The sequence below is a fragment of the Argopecten irradians genome, chromosome 3, assembly GCF_041381155.1.
Source record: "Argopecten irradians isolate NY chromosome 3, Ai_NY, whole genome shotgun sequence".
NCBI classification, from domain to species: Eukaryota; Metazoa; Mollusca; class Bivalvia; order Pectinida; family Pectinidae; genus Argopecten; species Argopecten irradians.
Window position 1 is genome coordinate 70,171,733 of NC_091136.1, and position 23,310 is coordinate 70,195,042.

Sequence of the window (23,310 nt, forward strand, 5' to 3'; positions counted from 1 at the left end):
ACACAGATAATGTTACCTCAGTGACACAGATAATATTACCTCATGATACAGATAATATTAACCTCAGTGACCCACAGATATTAATGTTTTACCTCAGTGACACAGATAATGTTACCTCAGTGACACAGATAATGTTACCTCAGTGACACAGATAATGTTACCTCAGTGACACAGATAATATTACCTCAGTGACACAGATAAATTTACCTCAGTGACACAGATAATGTTACCTCAGTGACACAGATAATGTTACCTCATGACACAGCTAATGTTACCTCAGTGATACAGATAATGTTACCTCAGTGACACAGATAATGTTACCTCAGTGACACAGATAATGTTACCTCAGTGACACAGATAATGTTACCTCAGTGACACAGATAATTGTTAACTCAGTGACACAGATAATGTTACCTCAGTGACACAGATAATGTTACCTCAGTGACACAGATAATGTTACCTCAGTGACACAGATAATGTTACCTCAGTGACACAGATAATGTTACCTCAGTGACACAGATAATGTTACCTCAGTGACCCAGATAATGTTACCTCAGTGACCCAGATAATGTTACCTCAGTGACACAGATAATGTTACCTCAGTGATACAGATAATGTAACATCAGTGACACAGATAATGTTACCTCAGTGACACAGATAAAGTGACACAGATAATGTTACCTCAGTGACACAGATAATGTTACCTCAGTGACAGATAATGTAACATCAGTGACACAGATAATGTTACCTCAATGACACAGATAATGTTACCTCAGTGACCCAGATAATGTTACCTCAGTGACCAGATAATGTTACCTCAGTGACACAGATAATGTTACCTCAGTGACCCAGATAATGTTACCTCAGTGACACAGATAATGTTACCTCAGTGACACAGATAATGTTACCTCAGTGACCCAGATAATGTTACCTCAGTGACACAGATAATGTTACCTCAGTGACCCAGATAATGTTACCTCAGTGACCCAGATAATGTTACCTCAGTGACCCAGATAATGTTACCTCAGTGACACAAAGTTTGATGGAGGAGTTGGTGGGTGGAGGTAACACAAGTCTTTGGTTGTCCTGTGACTGGTTAGACACTGTAACTCTGAAAGAGACAGCAAACATTAGTATACCTTACACACTAAATATAAACCTTACACACTAAATATATACCTTACACACTAAATATAAACCTTACACACTAAATATAAACCTTACACACTAAATATATACCTTACACACTAAATATATACCTTACACACTAAATATATACCTTACACACTAAATATATACCTTACACACTAAATATATACCGTACACACTAAATATATACCTTACACACTAAATATAAACCTTACACACTAAATATATACCTTACACACTAAATATATACCTTACACACTAAATATAAACCTTACACACTAAATATAAACCTTACACACTAAATATATACCTTACACACTAAATATATACCTTACACACTAAATATATACCTTACACACTAAATATAAACCTTACACACTAAATATATACCTTACACACTAAATATATACCTTACACACTAAATATAAACCTTACACACTAAATATATACCTTACACACTAAATATATACCTTACACACTAAATATATACCTTACACACTAAATATATACCTCACACACTAAATATATACCTCACACACAGAATATATACCTCACACACAGAATATATACCTTACACACTAAATATATACCTTACACACTAAATATATACCTTACACACTAAATATATACCTTACACACTAAATATATACCTTACACACTAAATATAAACCTTACACACTAAATATAAACCTTACACACTAAATATATACCTTACACACTAAATATATACCTTACACACTAAATATATACCTTACACACTAAATATATACCTTACACACTAAATATATACCTTACACACTAAATATATACCTCACACACAGAATATATATACCTCACACACAGAATATATACCTTACACACTAAATATATACCTTACACACTAAATATATACCTTACACACTAAATATATACCTTACACACTAAATATATACCTCACACACAGAATATATACCTGACACACTAAATATATACCTTACACACTAAATATATACTTTACACACTAAATATATACCTTACACACTAAATATATACCTTACACACTAAATATATACCTTACACACTAAATATATACCTTAACACACTAAATATATACCTCACACACAGAATATATACCTTACAGACTAAATATATACCTTACACACTAAATATATACCTTACACACTAAATATATACCTTACACATTAAATATATACCTTACACACTAAATATATACCTCACACACAGAATATATACCTTATACACTAAATATATACCTTACACACTAAATATATACCTTACACACTAAATATATACCTTACACACTAAATATAAACTTTACACACTTAATATAAACCATACACACTAAATATATAACTTACACACTAAATATAAACCTAATTACACACTAAATATATACCTTACACACAGAATATATAACTTACACACTAAATATATACCTCACACACAGAATATATACCTTACACACTAAATATATACCTTACACACTAAATATAAACCTCACACACTAAATATATACCTTACACACTAAATATATACCTTACACACTAAATATAAACCTTACACACAGAATATATACCTTACACACTAAATATAGACTTTACACACTAAATATAAACCTTACACACTAAATATATACCTTAAACACTAAATATAAACCTTACACACTAAATATATACCTCACACACTAAATATATACCTTACACACAGAATATATACCTTACACACTAAATATATACCTTACACACAGAATATATACCTTACACACTAAATATATACCTTACACACTAAATATAAACCTCACACACAGAATATATAACTTACACACTAAATATATACCTTAAACACTAAATATATACCTTACACACAGAATATATAACTTACACACTAAATATATACCTTACACACAGAATATATACCTTACACACTAAATATATACCTTACACACTAAATATAAACCTCACACACTAAATATATACCTTACACACTAAATATATACCTTACACACTAAATATAAACCTTACACACAGAATATATACCTTACACACTAAATATAGACTTTACACACTAAATATATACCTTACACACTAAATATATACCTTACACACTAAATATAAACCTTGCACACTAAATATAAACCTTACACACTAAATATAAACCTTACACACTAAATATAAACCTTACACACTAAATATATACCTCACACTCAGAATATATACCTTACACACTAGACTTTACACACTAAATATATACCTTACACACTAAATATAAACCTTACACACTAAATATATACCTTACACACTAAATATAAACCTTACACACTAAATATATACCTTAAACACTAAATATAAACCTTACACACTAAATATATACCTTACAGACTAAATATATACCTTACACACTAAATATAAACCTTACACACTAAATATAAACCTTACACACTAAACATATACCTTACACACTAAATATATACCTCACACTCAGAATATATACCTTATACACTAAATATATACCTTACACACTAAATATAAACCTTACACACTAAATATATACCTTACACACAGAATATATAACTTACACACTAAATATATACCTTAAACACTAAATATATACCTTACACACAGAATATATAACTTACACACTAAATATATACCTCACACACAGAATATATACCTTACACACTAAATATATACCTTACACACTAAATATATACCTTACACACTAAATATATACCTTACACACTAAATATATACCTTACACACTAAATATATACCTTACACACTAAATATATACCTTACACACTAAATATATACCTTACACACTAAATATATACCTTACACACAGAATATATACCTTACACACTAAATATATACCTTACACACTAAATATATACCTCACACTCAGAATATATACCTTATACACTAAATATATACCTTACACACTAAATATATACCTTACACACTAAATATATACCTCACACTCAGAATATATACCTTATACACTAAATATATACCTTACACACTAAATATATACCTTACGCACTAAATATATACCTTACACACAGAATATATACCTTACACACTAAATATATACCTTACACACTAAATATATACCTTACACACTAAATATAGACCTTACACACAGAATATATACCTTACACACTAAATATAAACCTTATGCACTAAATATATACCTTATACACTAAATATAAACCTTACACACTAAATATATACCTTATACACTAAATATAGACCTTACACACTAAATATAGACCTTACACACTGAATATATACCTTATACACTATACTCAATGTATCTATTTTTGATGCGATCATGTTATCTGAACTCACTATCAATAAAGATGTAGACGTGACGGGACAAACCTGTTAGTACGTAAAAATCCTCTCTGTTGTGCTAACTCCTGCTGCTCAACCAAATTGTGAGCTTCCTCCCTCGACAGTAACTGGATCTCCAGGGGCAGGCGTAGCTGTCTGTAATACACACATGTTTAAAAGTGTTTATAACAAGAGATAATAAGAAATAAGCATCTCGTACATTAGATAAACACTGCAGGATTGTGACAGAAAATCACTTTTTTGTTTGTGCTACCAAGGGTTCTAACTCAACAGTTAGCCTTTAGATGTTTCTTTTTCATATTAAATTTGACAAACAGCGAGGGAACACCACATTATGGACAGACTCAAAATCATCTTCTAATGAGAGAAATTACCAAAGATTTATAATTCTTTTTTAGCCTATTTCTTTCAAAAGCGTATCGGACACTGATTAACAAACCTGAGTTTGACAGCGGTATACACTCCAGGATGGACCCTTCCTTTGTACTCTGGCTTCCACTGGAAACTAATGTACGCTCTGAAAATAATAATGGTATTCTATTTATAGACTTTGACATCACATCATTATAACGGGTTTGGATTTTATTAATTTAATATCCTATTAACAGTCATGGTTCATGTAAGGACATGCCAGGTTTGTTGGTGGAGGAAAGCCGCCCCGGCACATAATTAACCACGATTAACATGATACTAAATACGTATGGTCATCTATTTATAGATTGACATCACACCTAAACATATGGTCATCTATTTATAGACTGACATCAATCTATTTATAGATTGACATCACACCTAAACATATGGTCATCTATTTATAGACTGACATCAATCTATTTATAGACCGACATCACACCTAAACATATGGTCATCTATTTATAGACTGACATCAATCTATTTATAGACAGACATCACACCTAAACATATGGTCATCTATTTATAGACTGACATCAATCTATTTATAGACAGACATCACACCTAAACATAGTCATCTTTTTATAGACTGACATCACACCAAAACATTTGGCTATCTATTTATAGACCGACATCACACCTAAACATATGGTCATCTATTTATAGACTAGCATCACACTAAAACATATGATCATCAATTTTTAGACTGACATCTCATCCTATTTATAGATTGACATCACACCTAAACATATGGTCATCTATTTATAGACTGACATCACACCTAAACATTTGGCTATCTATTAATAGACTGACATCACACCTAAACATATGGTCATCTATTTATAGACTGACATCACACCTAAACATATGGTCATCTATTTATAAACTGACATCACACCTAAACATATGGTCATTTATTTATAGACTGACATCACACCTAAACGTATGGTCATCTATTTATAGACTGACATCACACCTAAACATTTGGCTATCTATTAATAGACTGACATCACACCTAAACATATGGTCATCTATTTATAGACTGACATCACACCTAAACATATGGTCATCTATTTATGAACTGTCATCACACCTAAACATATGGTCATCTATTTATAGACTGACATCACACCTAAACATATGGTCATCTATTTATAGACTGACATCACACCTAAACATATGGTCATCTATTTATAGACTGACATCACACCTAAACATATGGTCATCTATTTATAGACTGACATCACACCTAAACATATGGTCATCTATTTATAAACTGACATCACACCTAAACATATGGTCATCTATTTATAGACTGACATCACACCTAAACATATGGTCATCTATTTATAGACTGACATCACACCTAAACATATGGTCATCTATTTATAGACTGACATCACACCTAAACATATGGTCATCTATTTATAGACTGACATCACACTTAAACATATGGCTATCCATTAATAGACTGACATCACACCTAAACATATGGTCATCTATTTATAGACTGACATCACACCTTAACATATGGTCATCTATTTATAGACTGACATCAATCTATTTATAGACAGACATCACACCTAAACATATGGTCATCTATTTATAGACTGACATCAATCTATTTATAGACAGACATCACACCTAAACATAGTCATCTTTTTATAGACTGACATCACACCAAAACATTTGGCTATCTATTTATAGACCGACATCACACCTAAACATATGGTCATCTATTTATAGACTAGCATCACACTTAAACATATGATCATCAATTTTTAGACTGACATCTCATCCTATTTATAGATTGACATCACACAAAAACATATGGTCATCTATTTATAGACTGACATCACACCTAAACATTTGGCTATCTATTAATAGACTGACATCACACCTAAACATATGGTCATCTATTTATAGACTGACATCACACTTAAACATATGGTCATCTATTTATAAACTGACATCACACACCTAAACATATGGTCATTTATTTATAGACTGACATCACACCTAAACGTATGGTCATCTATTTATAGACTGACATCACACCTAAACATTTGGCTATCTATTAATAGACTGACATCACACCTAAACATATGGTCATCTATTTATGAACTGTCATCACACCTAAACATATGGTCATCTATTTATAGACTGACATCACACCTAAACATATGGCCATCTATTTATAGACTGACATCACACCTAAACATATGGTCATCTATTTATAAACTGACATCACACCTAAACATATGGTCATCTATTTATAGACTGACATCACACCTAAACATATGGTCATCTATTTATAGACTGACATCACACCTAAACATATGGTCATCTATTTATAGACTGACATCACACCTAAACATATGGTCATCTATTTATAAACTGACATCACACCTAAACATATGGTCATCTATTTATAGACTGACATCACACCTAAACATATGGTCATCTATTTATAGACTGACATCACACCTAAACATATGGTCATCTATTTATAGACTGACATCACACCTAAACATATGGTCATCTATTTATAGACTGACATCACACCTAAACATATGGTCATCTATTTATAGACTGACATCACACCTAAACATATGGTCATCTATTTATAGACTGACATCACACTTAAACATATGGCTATCCATTAATAGACTGACATCACACCTAAACATATGGTCATCTATTTATAGACTGACATCACACCTTAACATATGGTCATCTATCTATAGATTGACATGATACTAAAAACGCATCTATTTAATGACTTAAATAACACCAAAACATATAGTATTCTATTCATAGTCTTACACAAAACCAAGCCATATGTTATTCTATTCATTAAATTATTTCACAAGAAAACATATAGTCATCTTTTTATTTACAGTGACATTACAATTAAAACATATGAACAATACAGAATAACTACATGTTACTAACTTTGTCTCCTCGAAGAAGGCATTTGGCCTGTAACCAATGTCCCTGAAGTGGTCTTCTACTGCAGTCTTGTAAAGACTTCCCTGATTGGCTGGTAAACCCTTCACCTACAACCAACGAACAACTCGCTAAAGTCTGATGATAAACAACCAATACACAACTAGCTAAAGTATGATGATCAACAACCAATAAACAACTAGCTAAAGTCTGATGATCAACAACCAATAAACAACTAGCTAAAGTCTGATGATAAACAACCAATAAACAACTAGCTAAAGTCTGATGATCAACAACCAATAAACAACTAGCTAAAGTCTGATGATAAACAACCAATAAACAACTAGCTAAAGTCTGATGATCAACAACCAATAAACAACTAGCTAAAGTCTGATGATAAACAACAAATAAACAACTAGCTAAAGTCTGATGATAAATTACAAATAAACAACTAGCTAAAGTCTGATGATAAACAACCAATGAACAACTAGATAAAGTCGGATGATCAACAACCAATAAACAACTAGCTAAAGTCTGATGATAAACAACCAATAAACAACTAGCTAAAGTCTGATGATAAACAACCAATAAACAACTAGCTTAAGTCTGATGATAAACAACAAATAAACAACTAGCTAAAGTCTGATGATAAACAACCAATAAACAACTAGCTAAAGTCTGATGATAAACAACCAATAAACAACTAGCTAAAGTCTGATGATAAACAACAAATAAACAACTAGCTAAAGTCTGATGATAAATTACAAATAAACAACTAGCTAAAGTCTGATGATAAACAACCAATAAACAACTAGCTAAAGTCTGATGATAAACAACCAATAAACAACTAGCTAAAGTCTGATGATAAACAACCAATAAACAACTAGCTAAAGTCTGATGATAAACAACCAATAAACAACTAGCTAAAGTCTGATGATAAACAACCAATAAACAACTAGCTAAAGTCTGATGATAAACAACCAATAAACAACTAGCTAAGTCTGATGATAAACAACCAATAAACAACTAGCTAAAGTCTGATGATAAACAACCAATAAACAACTAGCTAAAGTCTGATGATAAACAACCAATAAACAACTAGCTAAAGTCTGATGATAAACAACCAATAAACAACTAGCTAAAGTCTGATGATAAACAACCAATAAACAACTAGCTAAAGTCTGATGATAAACAACCAATTATACCAAACAACTAGCTAAAGTCTGATGATCAACAACCAATAAACAACTAGATAAAGTCTGATGATAAACAACCAATAAACAACTAGTAAAAGTCTGATGATTGGTGTAAACCTTCACACAACCAATAACAACTAGTAAGTCTGATGATAAACAACCATAACAATAAACACTAGATAATGTTGTAATGATCACCACTAACAATAAACACTGGAGATAGATGATTGGTAGTAAAACACTTCACCCACTAACAATAAACCACTGGAGATAGATGATTGGTAGTAAAACACTTCACCCACTAACAATAAACCACTGGAGATAGATGATTGGTAGTAAAACACTTCACCCACTAACAATAAACCACTGGAGATAGATGATTGGTAGTAAAACACTTCACCCACTAACAATAAACCACTGGAGATAGATGATTGGTAGTAAAACACTTCACCCACTAACAATAAACCACTGGAGATAGATGATTGGTAGTAAAACACTTCACCCACTAACAATAAACCACTGGAGAATGATGATTGGTAGTAAAACACTTCACCCACTAACAATAAACCACTGGAGATAGATGATTGGTAGTAAAACACTTCACCCACTAACAATAAACCACTGGAGATAGATGATTGGTAGTAAAACACTTCACCCACTAACAATAAACCACTGGAGATAGATGATTGGTAGTAAAACACTTCACCCACTAACAATAAACCACTGGAGATAGATGATTGGTAGTAAAACACTTCACCCACTAACAATAAACCACTGGAGATAGATGATTGGTAGTAAAACACTTCACCCACTAACAATAAACCACTGGAGATAGATGATTGGTAGTAAAACACTTCACCCACTAACAATAAACCACTGGAGATAGATGATTGGTAGTAAAACACTTCACCCACTAACAATAAACCACTGGAGATAGATGATTGGTAGTAAAACACTTCACCCACTAACAATAAACCACTGGAGATAGATGATTGGTAGTAAAACACTTCACCCACTACCAATAAACCACTGGAGATAGATGATTGGTAGTAAAACACTTCACCCACTAACAATAAACCACTGGAGATAGATGATTGGTAGTAAAACACTTCACCCACTAACAATAAACCACTGGAGATAGATGATTGGTAGTAAAACACTTCACCCACTAACAATAAACCACTGGAGATAGATGATTGGTAGTAAAACACTTCACCCACTAACAATAAACCACTGGAGATAGATGATTGGTAGTAAAACACTTCACCCACTAACAATAAACCACTGGAGATAGATGATTGGTAGTAAAACACTTCACCCACTAACAATAAACCACTGGAGATAGATGATTGGTAGTAAAAAACACTTCACCCACTAACAATAAACCACTGGAGATAGATGATTGGTAGTAAAACACTTCACCCACTAACAATAAACCACTGGAGATAGATGATTGGTAGTAAAACACTTCACCCACTAACAATAAACCACTGGAGATAGATGATTGGTAGTAAAACACTTCACCCACTAACAATAAACCACTGGAGATAGATGATTGGTAGTAAAACACTTCACCCACTAACAATAAACCACTGGAGATAGATGATTGGTAGTAAAACACTTCACCCACTAACAATAAACCACTGGAGATAGATGATTGGTAGTAAAACACTTCACCCACTAACAATAAACCACTGGAGATAGATGATTGGTAGTAAAACACTTCACCCACTAACAATAAACCACTGGAGATAGATGATTGGTAGTAAAACACTTCACCCACTAACAATAAACCACTGGAGATAGATGATTGGTAGTAAAACACTTCACCCACTAACAATAAACCACTGGAGATAGATGATTAGTAGTAAAACACTTCACCCACTAACAATAAACCACTGGAGACAGATGATTGGTAGTAAAACACTTCACCCACTAACAATAAACCACTGGAGATAGATGATTGGTAGTAAAACACTTCACCCACTAACAATAAACCACTGGAGATAGAGATTGGTAGTAAAACACTTCACCCACTAACAATAAACCACTGGAGATAGATGATTGGTAGTAAAACACTTCACCCACTAACAATAAACCACTGGAGATAGATGATTGGTAGTAAAACACTTCACCCACTAACAATAAACCACTGGAGATAGATGATTGGTAGTAAAACACTTCACCCACTAACAATAAACCACTGGAGATAGATGATTGGTAGTAAAACACTTCACCCACTAACAATAAACCACTGGAGATAGATGACTGGTAGTAAAACACTTCACCCACTAACAATAAACCACTGGAGATAGATGATTGGTAGTAAAACACTTCACCCACTAACAATAAACCACTGGAGATAGATGATTGGTAGTAAAACACTTCACCCACTAACAATAAACCACTGGAGATAGATGATTGGTAGTAAAACACTTCACCCACTAACAATAAACCACTGGAGATAGATGATTGGTAATAAAACACTTCACCCACTAACAATAAACCACTGGAGATAGATGATTGGTAGTAAAACACTTCACCCACTAACAATAAACCACTGGAGATAGATGATTGGTAGTAAAACACTTCACCCACTAACAATAAACCACTGGAGATAGATGATTGGTAGTAAAACACTTCACCCACTAACAATAAACCACTGGAGATAGATGATTGGTAGTAAAAACACTTCACCCACTACATAACAATAAACCACTGGAGATAGATGATGGTAGTAAAACACTTCACCCACTAACAATAAACCACTGGAGATAGATGATTGGTAGTAAAACACTTCACCCACTAACAATAAACCACTGGAGATAGATGATTGGTAGTAAAACACTTCACCCACTAACAATAAACCACTGGAGATAGATGATTGGTAGTAAAACACTTCACCCACTAACAATAAACCACTGGAGATAGACTGGTTGGTAATAAAACACTTCACCCACTAACAATAAACCACTGGAGATAGATGATTGGTAGTAAAACACTTCACCCACTAAAAATAAACCACTGGAGATAGATGATTGGTAGTAAAACACTTCACCCACTAACAATAAACCACTGGAGATAGATGATTGGTAGTAAAACACTTCACCCACTAACAATAAACCACTGGAGATAGATGATTGGTAGTAAAACACTTCACCCACTAACAATAAACCACTGGAGATAGATGATTGGTAGTAAAACACTTCACCCACTAACAATAAACCACTGGAGATAGATGATTGGTAGTAAAACACTTCACCCACTAACAATAAACCACTGGAGATAGATGATTGGTAGTAAAACACTTCACCCACTAACAATAAACCACTGGAGATAGATGATTGGTAGTAAAACACTTCACCCACTAACAATAAACCACTGGAGATAGATGATTGGTAGTAAAACACTTCACCCACTAACAATAAACCACTGGAGATAGATGATTGGTAGTAAAACACTTCACCCACTAACAATAAACCACTGGAGATAGATGATTGGTAGTAAAACACTTCCACCCACTAACAATAAACCACTGGAGATAGATGATTGGTAGTAAAACACTTCACCCACTAACAATAAACCACTGGAGATAGATGATTGGTAGTAAAACACTTCACCCACTAACAATAAACCACTGGAGATAGATGATTGGTAGTAAAACACTTCACCCACTAACAATAAACCACTGGAGATAGATGATTGGTAGTAAAACACTTCACCCACTAACAATAAACCACTGGAGATAGATGATTGGTAGTAAAACACTTCACCCACTAACAATAAACCACTGGAGATAGACTGGTTGGTAATAAAACACTTCACCCACTAACAATAAACCACTGGAGATAGATGATTGGTAGTAAAACACTTCACCCACTAACAATAAACCACTGGAGATAGATGATTGGTAGTAAAACACTTCACCCACTAACAATAAACCACTGGAGATAGATGATTGGTAGTAAAACACTTCACCCACTAACAATAAACCACTGGAGATAGATGATTGGTAGTAAAACACTTCACCCACTAACAATAAACCACTGGAGATAGATGATTGGTAGTAAAACACTTCACCCACTAACAATAAACCACTGGAGATAGATGATTGGTAGTAAAACACTTCACCCACTAACAATAAACCACTGGAGATAGATGATTGGTAGTAAAACACTTCACCCACTAACAATAAACCACTGGAGATAGATGATTGGTAGTAAAACACTTCACCCACTAACAATAAACCACTGGAGATAGATGATTGGTAGTAAAACACTTCACCCACTAACAATAAACCACTGCAGATAGATGTTTGGTAGTAAAACACTTCACCCACTAACAATAAACCACTGGAGATAGATGATTGGTAGTAAAACACTTCACCCACTAACAATAAACCACTGGAGATAGATGATTGGTAGTAAAACACTTCACCCACTAACAATAAACCACTGGAGATAGACTGGTTGGTAATAAAACACTTCACCCACTAACAATAAACCACTGGAGATAGATGATTGGTAGTAAAACACTTCACCCACTAACAATAAACCACTGGAGATAGATGATTGGTAGTAAAACACTTCACCCACTAACAATAAACCACTGGAGATAGATGATTGGTAGTAAAACACTTCACCCACTAACAATAAACCACTGGAGATAGATGATTGGTAGTAAAACACTTCACCCACTAACAATAAACCACTGGAGATAGATGATTGGTAGTAAAACACTTCACCCACTAACAATAAACCACTGGAGATAGATGATTGGTAGTAAAAACACTTCACCCACTAACAATAAACCACTGGAGATAGATGATTGGTAGTAAAACACTTCACCCACTAACAATAAACCACTGGAGATAGATGGTTGGTAGTAAAACACTTCACCCACTAACAATAAACCACTGGAGATAGATGATTGGTAGTAAAACACTTCACCCACTAACAATAAACCACTGGAGATAGATGATTGGTAGTAAAACACTTCACCCACTAACAATAAACCACTGGAGATAGATGATTGGTAGTAAAACACTTCACCCACTAACAATAAACCACTGGAGATAGATGATTGGTAGTAAAACACTTCACCCACTAACAATAAACCACTGGAGATAGATGATTGGTAGTAAAACACTTCACCCACTAACAATAAACCACTGGAGATAGATGATTGGTAGTAAAACACTTCACCCACTAACAATAAACCACTGGAGATAGATGATTGGTAGTAAAACACTTCACCCACTAACAATAAACCACTGGAGATAGATGATTGGTAGTAAAACACATTCACCCACTAACAATAAACCACTGGAGATAGATGATTGGTAGTAAAACACTTCACCCACTAACAATAAACCACTGGAGATAGATGATTGGTAGTATAAAACACTTCACCCACTAACAATAAACCACTGGAGATAGATGATTGGTAGTAAAACACTTCACCCACTAACAATAAACCACTGGAGATAGATGATTGGTAGTAAAACACTTCACCCACTAACAATAAACCACTGGAGATAGATGATTGGTAGTAAAACACTTCACCCACTAACAATAAACCACTGGAGATAGATGATTGGTAGTAAAACACTTCACCCACTAACAATAAACCACTGGAGATAGATGATTGGTAGTAAAACACTTCACCCACTAACAATAAACCACTGGAGATAGATGATTGGTAGTAAAACACTTCACCCACTAACAATAAACCACTGGAGATAGATGATTGGTAGTAAAACACTTCACCCACTAACAATAAACCCACTGGAGATAGATGATTGGTAGTAAAACACTTCACCCACTAACAATAAACCACTGGAGATAGATGATTGGTAGTAAAACACTTCACCCACTAACAATAAACCACTGGAGATAGATGATTGGTAGTAAAACACTTCACCCACTAACAATAAACCACTGGAGATAGATGATTGGTAGTAAAACACTTCACCCACTAACAATAAACCACTGGAGATAGATGATTGGTAGTAAAACACTTCACCCACTAACAATAAACCACTGGAGATAGATGATTGGTAGTAAAACACTTCACCCACTAACAATAAACCACTGGAGATAGATGATTGGTAGTAAAACACTTCACCCACTAACAATAAACCACTGGAGATAGATGATTGGTAGTAAAACACTTCACCCACTAACAATAAACCACTGGAGATAGATGATTGGTAGTAAAACACTTCACCCACTAACAATAAACCACTGGAGATAGATGATTGGTAGTAAAACACTTCACCCACTAACAATAAACCACTGGAGATAGACTGGTTGGTAATAAAACACTTCACCCACTAACAATAAACCACTGGAGATAGATGATTGGTAGTAAAACACTTCACCCACTAACAATAAACCACTGGAGATAGATGATTGGTAGTAAAACACTTCACCCACTAACAATAAACCACTGGAGATAGATGATTGGTAGTAAAACACTTCACCCACTAACAATAAACCACTGGAGATAGATGATTGGTAGTAAAACACTTCACCCACTAACAATAAACCACTGGAGATAGATGATTGGTAGTAAAACACTTCACCCACTAACAATAAACCACTGGAGATAGATGATTGGTAGTAAAACACTTCACCCACTAACAATAAACCACTGGAGATAGATGATTGGTAGTAAAACACTTCACCCACTAACAATAAACCACTGGAGATAGATGATTGGTAGTAAAACACTTCACCCACTAACAATAAACCACTGGAGATAGACTGGTTGGTAATAAAACACTTCACCCACTAACAATAAACCACTGGAGATAGATGATTGGTAGTAAAACACTTCACCCACTAACAATAAACCACTGGAGATAGATGATTGGTAGTAAAACACTTCACCCACTAACAATAAACCACTGGAGATAGATGATTGGTAGTAAAACACTTCACCCACTAACAATAAACCACTGGAGATAGATGATTGGTAGTAAAACACTTCACCCACTAACAATAAACCACTGGAGATAGATGATTGGTAGTAAAACACTTCACCCACTAACAATAAACCACTGGAGATAGATGATTGGTAGTAAAACACTTCACCCACTAACAATAAAACACTGGAGACAACAATAAACCACTGGAGATAGATGATTGGTAGTAAAACACTTCACCCACTAACAATAAACCACTGGAGATAGATGATTGGTAGTAAAACACTTCACCCACTAACAATAAACCACTGGAGATAGATGATTGGTAGTAAAACACTTCACCCACTAACAATAAACCACTGGAGATAGATGATTGGTAGTAAAACACTTCACCCACTAACAATAAACCACTGGAGATAGATGATTGGTAGTAAAACACTTCACCCACTAACAATAAACCACTGGAGATAGATGATTGGTAGTAAAACACTTCACCCACTAACAATAAACCACTGGAGATAGATGATTGGTAGTAAAACACTTCACCCACTAACAATAAACCACTGGAGATAGATGATTGGTAGTAAAACACTTCACCCACTAACAATAAACCACTGGAGATAGATGATTGGTAGTAAAACACTTCACCCACTAACAATAAACCACTGGAGATAGATGATTGGTAGTAAAACACTTCACCCACTAACAATAAACCACTGGAGATAGATGATTGGTAGTAAAACACTTCACCCACTAACAATAAACCACTGGAGATAGATGATTGGTAGTAAAACACTTCACCCACTAACAATAAACCACTGGAGATAGATGATTGGTAGTAAAAACACTTCACCCACTAACAATAAACCACTGGAGATAGATGATTGGTAGTAAAACACTTCACCCACTAACAATAAACCACTGGAGATAGATGATTGGTAGTAAAACACTTCACCCACTAACAATAAACCACTGGAGATAGATGATTGGTAGTAAAACACTTCACCCACTAACAATAAACCACTGGAGATAGATGATTGGTAGTAAAACACTTCACCCACTAACAATAAACCACTGGAGATAGATGATTGGTAGTAAAACACTTCACCCACTAACAATAAACCACTGGAGATAGATGATTGGTAGTAAAACACTTCACCCACTAACAATAAACCACTGGAGATAGATGATTGGTAGTAAAACACTTCACCCACTAACAATAAACCACTGGAGATAGATGATTGGTAGTAAAACACTTCACCCACTAACAATAAACCACTGGAGATAGATGATTGGTAGTAAAACACTTCACCCACTAACAATAAACCACTGGAGATAGATGATTGGTAGTAAAACACTTCACCCACTAACAATAAACCACTGGAGATAGATGATTGGTAGTAAAACACTTCACCCACTAACAATAAACCACTGGAGATAGATGATTGGTAGTAAAACACTTCACCCACTAACAATAAACCACTGGAGATAGATGATTGGTAGTAAAACACTTCACCCACTAACAATAAACCACTGGAGATAGATGATTGGTAGTAAAACACTTCACCCACTAACAATAAACCACTGGAGATAGATGATTGGTAGTAAAACACTTCACCCACTAACAATAAACCACTGGAGATAGATGATTGGTAGTAAAACACTTCACCCACTAACAATAAACCACTGGAGATAGATGATTGGTAGTAAAACACTTCACCCACTAACAATAAACCACTGGAGATAGATGATTGGTAGTAAAACACTTCACCCACTAACAATAAACCACTGGAGATAGATGATTGGTAGTAAAACACTTCACCCACTAACAATAAACCACTGGAGATAGATGATTGGTAGTAAAACACTTCACCCACTAACAATAAACCACTGGAGATAGATGATTGTGTACTGGAGACACTTCAATGATTGGTAGTAAAACACTTCACCCACTAACAATAAACCACTGGAGATAGATGATTGGTAGTAAAACACTTCACCCACTAACAATAAACCACTGGAGATAGATGATTGGTAGTAAAACACTTCACCCACTAACAATAAACCACTGGAGATAGATGATTGGTAGTAAAACACTTCACCCACTAACAATAAACCACTGGAGATAGATGATTGGTAGTAAAACACTTCACCCACTAACAATAAACCACTGGAGATAGATGTTGGTATAAAACTTCACCACTAACAATAAACACTGAGAAGATGATTGGTAGTAAAACACTTCACCCACTAACAATAAACCACTGGAGATAGATGATTGTAGTAAAACACTTCACCCACTAACAATAAACCACTGGAGATAGATGATTGGTAGTAAAACACTTCACCCACTAACAATAAACCACTGGAGATAGATGATTGGTAGTAAAACACTTCACCCACTAACAATAAACCACTGGAGATAGATGATTGGTAGTAAAACACTTCACCCACTAACAATAAACCACTGGAGATAGATGATTGGTAGTAAAACACTTCACCCACTAACAATAAACCACTGGAGATAGATGATTGGTAGTAAAACACTTCACCCACTAACAATAAACCACTGGAGATAGATGATTGGTAGTAAAACACTTCACCCACTAACAATAAACCACTGGAGATAGATGATTGGTAGTAAAACACTTCACCCACTAACAATAAACCACTGGAGATAGATGATTGGTAGTAAAACACTTCACCCACTAACAATAAACCACTGGAGATAGATGATTGGTAGTAAAACACTTCACCCACTAACAATAAACCACTGGAGATAGATGATTGGTAGTAAAACACTTCACCCACTAACAATAAACCACTGGAGATAGATGATTGGTAGTAAAACACTTCACCCACTAACAATAAACCACTGGAGATAGATGATTGGTAGTAAAACACTTCACCCACTAACAATAAACCACTGGAGATAGATGATTGGTAGTAAAACACTTCACCCACTAACAATAAACCACTGGAGATAGATGATTGGTAGTAAAACACTTCACCCACTAACAATAAACCACTGGAGATAGATGATTGGTAGTAAAACACTTCACCCACTAACAATAAACCACTGGAGATAGATGATTGGTAGTAAAACACTTCACCCACTAACAATAAACCACTGGAGATAGATGATTTGTAGTAAAACACTTCACCCACTAACAATAAACCACTGGAGATAGATGATTGGTAGTAAAACACTTCACCCACTAACAATAAACCACTGGAGATAGATGATTGGTAGTAAAACACTTCACCCACAATAAAACTGGAGATAGATGATTGGTAGTAAAACACTTCACCCACTAACAATAAACCACTGGAGATAGACTGGTTGGTAATAAAACACTTCACCCACTAACAAATAAACCACTGGAGATAGATGATTGGTAGTAAAACACTTCACCCACTAACAATAAACCACTGGAGATAGATGATTGGTAGTAAAACACTTCACCCACTAACAATAAACCACTGGAGATAGATGATTGGTAGTAAAACACTTCACCCACTAACAATAAACCACTGGAGATAGATGATTGGTAGTAAAACACTTCACCCACTAACAATAAACCACTGGAGATAGATGATTGGTAGTAAAACACTTCACCCACTAACAATAAACCACTGGAGATAGATGATTGGTAGTAAAACACTTCACCACCACTAACAATAAACCACTGGAGATAGATGATTGGTAGTAAAACACTTCACCCACTAACAATAAACCACTGGAGATAGATGATTGGTAGTAAAACACTTCACCCACTAACAATAAACCACTGGAGATAGATGATTGGTAGTAAAACACTTCACCCACTAACAATAAACCACTGGAGATAGATGATTGGTAGTAAAACACTTCACCCACTAACAATAAACCACTGGAGATAGATGATTGGTAGTAAAACACTTCACCCACTAACAATAAACCACTGGAGATAGATGATTGGTAGTAAAACACTTCACCCACTAACAATAAACCACTGGAGATAGATGATTGGTAGTAAAACACTTCACCCACTAACAATAAACCACTGGAGATAGATGATTGGTAGTAAAACACTTCACCCACTAACAATAAACCACTGGAGATAGATGATTGTTAGTAAAACACTTCACCCACTAACAATAAACCACTGGAGATAGATGATTGGTAGTAAAACACTTCACCCACTAACAATAAACCACTGGAGATAGATGATTGGTAGTAAAACACTTCACCCACTAACAATAAACCACTGGAGATAGATGTTGGTAGTAAAACACTTCACCCACTAACAATAAACCACTGGAGATAGATGATTGGTAGTAAAACACTTCACCCACTAACAATAAACCACTGGAGATAGATGATTGGTAGTAAAACACTTCACCCACTAACAATAAACCACTGGAGATAGATGATTGGTAGTAAAACACTTCACCCACTAACAATAAACCACTGGAGATAGATGATTGGTAGTAAAACACTTCACCCACTAACAATAAACCACTGGAGATAGATGATTGGTAGTAAAACACTTCACCCACTAACAATAAACCACTGGAGATAGATGATTGGTAGTAAAACACTTCACCCACTAACAATAAACCACTGGAGATAGATGATTGGTAGTAAAACACTTCACCCACTAACAATAAACCACTGGAGATAGATGATTGGTAGTAAAACACTTCACCCACTAACAATAAACCACTGGAGATAGATGATTGGTAGTAAAACACTTCACCCACTAACAATAAACCACTGGAGATAGATGATTGGTAGTAAAACACTTCACCCACTAACAATAAACCACTGGAGATAGATGATTGGTAGTAAAACACTTCACCCACTAACAATAAACCACTGGAGATAGATGATTGGTAGTAAAACACTTCACCCACTAACAATAAACCACTGGAGATAGATGATTGGTAGTAAAACACTTCACCCACTAACAATAAACCACTGGAGATAGATGATTGGTAGTAAAACACTTCACCCACTAACAATAAACCACTGGAGATAGATGATTGGTAGTAAAACACTTCACCCACTAACAATAAACCACTGGAGATAGATGATGATTGGTAGTAAAACACTTCACCCACTAACAATAAACCACTGGAGATAGATGATTGGTAGTAAAACACTTCACCCACTAACAATAAACCACTGGAGATAGATGATTGGTAGTAAAACACTTCACCCACTAACAATAAACCACTGGAGATAGATGATTGGTAGTAAAACACTTCACCCACTAACAATAAACCACTGGAGATAGATGATTGGTAGTAAAACACTTCACCCACTAACAATAAACCACTGGAGATAGACTGGTTGGTAATAAAACACTTCACCCACTAACAATAAACCACTGGAGATAGATGATTGGTAGTAAAACACTTCACCCACTAACAATAAACCACTGGAGATAGATGATTGGTAGTAAAACACTTCACCCACTAACAATAAACCACTGGAGATAGATGATTGGTAGTAAAACACTTCACACACTAACAATAAACCACTGGAGATAGATGATTGGTAGTAAAACACTTCACCCACTAACAATAAACCACTGGAGATAGATGATTGGTAGTAAAACACTTCACCCACTAACAATAAACCACTGGAGACAGATAATTGGTAGTAAAACACTTCACCCACTAACAATAAACCACTGGAGATAGACTGGTTGGTAGTAAAACACTTCACCCACTAACAATAAACCACTGGAGATAGATGATTGGTAGTAAAACACTTCACCCACTAACAATAAACCACTGGAGATAGATGATTGGTAGTAAAACACTTCACCCACTAACAATAAACCACTGGAGATAGATGATTGGTAGTAAAACACTTCACCCACTAACAATAAACCACTGGAGATAGATGATTGGTAGTAAAACACTTCACCCACTAACAATAAACCACTGGAGATAGATGATTGGTAGTAAAACACTTCACCCACTAACAATAAACCACTGGAGATAGATGATTGGTAGTAAAACACTTCACCCACTAACAATAAACCACTGGAGATAGATGATTGGTAGTAAAACACTTCACCCACTAACAATAAACCACTGGAGATAGATGATTGGTAGTAAAACACTTCACCCACTAACAATAAACCACTGGAGATAGATGATTGGTAGTAAAACACTTCACCCACTAACAATAAACCACTGGAGATAGATGATTGGTAGTAAAACACTTCACCCACTAACAATAAACCACTGGAGATAGATGATTGGTAGTAAAACACTTCACCCACTAACAATAAACCACTGGAGATAGATGATTGGTAATAAAACACTTCACCCACTAACAATAAACCACTGGAGATAGATGATTGGTAGTAAAACACTTCACCCACTAACAATAAACCACTGGAGATAGATGATTGGTAGTAAAACAATTCACCCACTAACAATAAACCACTGGAGATAGATGATTGGTAGTAAAACACTTCACCCACTAACAATAAACCACTGGAGATAGATGATTGGTAGTAAAACACTTCACCCACTAACAATAAACCACTGGAGATAGACTGGTTGGTAATAAAACACTTCACCCACTAACAATAAACCACTGGAGATAGATGATTGGTAGTAAAACACTTCACCCACTAACAATAAACCACTGGAGATAGATGATTGGTAGTAAAACACTTCACCCACTAACAATAAACCACTGGAGATAGATGATTGGTAGTAAAACACTTCACCCACTAACAATAAACCACTGGAGATAGATGATTGGTAGTAAAACACTTCACCCACTAACAATAAACCACTGGAGATAGATGATTGGTAGTAAAACACTTCACCCACTAACAATAAACCACTGGAGATAGATGATTGGTAGTAAAACACTTCACCCACTAACAATAAACCACTGGAGACAGATGATTGGTAGTAAAACACTTCACCCACTAACAATAAACCACTGGAGATAGATGATTGGTAGTAAAACACTTCACCCACTAACAATAAACCACTGGAGATAGATGATTGGTAGTAAAACACTTCACCCACTAACAATAAACCACTGGAGATAGATGATTGGTAGTAAAAACACTTCACCCACTAACAATAAACCACTGGAGATAGATGATTGGTAGTAAAACACTTCACCCACTAACAATAAACCACTGGAGATAGATGATTGGTAGTAAAACACTTCACCCACTAACAATAAACCACTGGAGATAGATGATTGGTAGTAAAACACTTCACCCACTAACAATAAACCACTGGAGATAGATGATTGGTAGTAAAACACTTCACCCACTAACAATAAACCACTGGAGAT

General features: G+C 34.8%; 1 long non-coding RNA gene across 1 annotated transcript; it reads right to left on the reverse strand.

Annotated features, from left to right (window-relative positions):
• Positions 1-1,009: 1,009 nt before the first annotated feature.
• On the reverse strand, positions 1,010-7,973 carry LOC138319443 (uncharacterized). Its single transcript, XR_011208019.1, has 4 exons — positions 7,869-7,973; positions 4,942-5,019; positions 4,530-4,637; positions 1,010-1,111 (listed from the first exon to the last, which is right to left on the reverse strand). It is a non-coding gene; the product is annotated as an uncharacterized lncRNA (long non-coding RNA).
• Positions 7,974-23,310: the final 15,337 nt, after the last annotated feature.